Source organism: Microtus ochrogaster, unplaced genomic scaffold (assembly GCF_000317375.1).
Source record: "Microtus ochrogaster isolate Prairie Vole_2 unplaced genomic scaffold, MicOch1.0 UNK8, whole genome shotgun sequence".
NCBI lineage: Eukaryota > Metazoa > Chordata > Mammalia > Rodentia > Cricetidae > Microtus > Microtus ochrogaster.
In genome coordinates, this window is record NW_004949106.1 from 109,319 (window position 1) to 110,683 (window position 1,365).

Consider the following 1,365-nt stretch of genomic DNA (forward strand, 5'->3'; position numbering starts at 1 on the left):
TGCTCTTAACCTCTGAGCCATCTCTCCAGCCCCGAAAACTGAGTTTTAAATGGCCATGACCAGATGCCAAATCTAATTCATTATCAAGCACATCTAAAGTTATTATTATTCCTCCAGCGACTCTTATAAATACTCCCCAGGTTTAATCACACATTAGCAGTGACACTCCTTAGTGATGTTGAGAACGTAATAATCTGAGGGTGGAACTTCCCATCTAAAAACGTCAGGGTCCTTTGGACAGTTCACGGAATTTCTTCAGCTTAAGACCGGGTAAGAGGAGATCACTCTGAAATCCACATAGGAAAGTTTATGTATGAAGAGTTGCACCAGGTATACGGCTTCATCTTGTGGGCTTAACTTTGAAGTCAGTGTTCACCAGATATTTTCTTAATTTTCTGTTTCTGATTAACTACAGTAGCAAAGAGGGAAAATTCCAAACAAAAATAACCCAAAAGCAAGCTTTTGTAATTTTAATAATTTATTTTCAAATAATTTTCTTTTTCCCTTTTGGCAGTTCTGGGTTGAACCCATGCATGGGAGGCAAGTGCTCAACCACTAAGCCACATTCCCAGCCTTTTCCAAAAGCAGTTTGTATTTGGTGTCATGATAGTCTTTTTATTCTTAACTCAGTTTAACTGATACATAAAAACATAAGAGTTGTACACATTAATGGAGAGAGGGCTGGAGAAAACTCAGCAGTTAAGAGCACCGGCTGCTTTACAGAGGACCCAGATTTGATTCCCAGCACCCACAGTCTCGGGATCAGACACCCTCTTGTGGCCTGCAGTAGCACCAGACAAGCATGTGGTTAGAGACACACCTTCAGGCAAAACATATAACACATAAAAATAAAGATAAATCTTTTTATAAAGTGGATACCATGAAACCTTCAATCCATATATCTGATAGTTAATGTTTTAGTTACACAGCTCAAACATGTGGTGTTTCTTTATGGTGAGAACTTCCAGAATTCTTGCCACTTTTAGATTTTATACTACATTGTATCATCTTGTCTCAAACAAAGCACAGCAGAAGTTAAACTTTTAGAATTACTACAAACTTGCATGTGCTGCTTTACATATGGTGGCTATGCGTGACCACAGTATAGGGCTCCTCCCCCTTTACCGCCATCACAGGCTGTACCACTACGCCTGTCCCATACATTCTTTTTGTTATCGTCGTTTTGTTTCTGTTTTTTTTGAGACAGGGTTTCTCTGTGTAGCTAGCTCTGTAGACCAGGCTGGTCTCGAACTCACAGGGATCCGCCTGCCTCTGCCTCCCAAGTGCTGGGATTAAAAGCGTGCGCCACCATCGCCCGGCTACATCTTTTTTTTTTAATATTTATTTATTTATTATGTATACAAT

The 1,365-nt window shown here is 39.9% G+C and overlaps 1 protein-coding gene across 5 annotated transcripts in view; it reads left to right on the forward strand.

Moving 5' to 3' along the window:
- The window catches only part of Ica1l (islet cell autoantigen 1 like), a 49,417-nt gene that overhangs the window by 16,560 nt on the left and 31,492 nt on the right, over positions 1–1,365 (forward strand). The gene's annotated exons all lie outside the window — the stretch shown is intronic.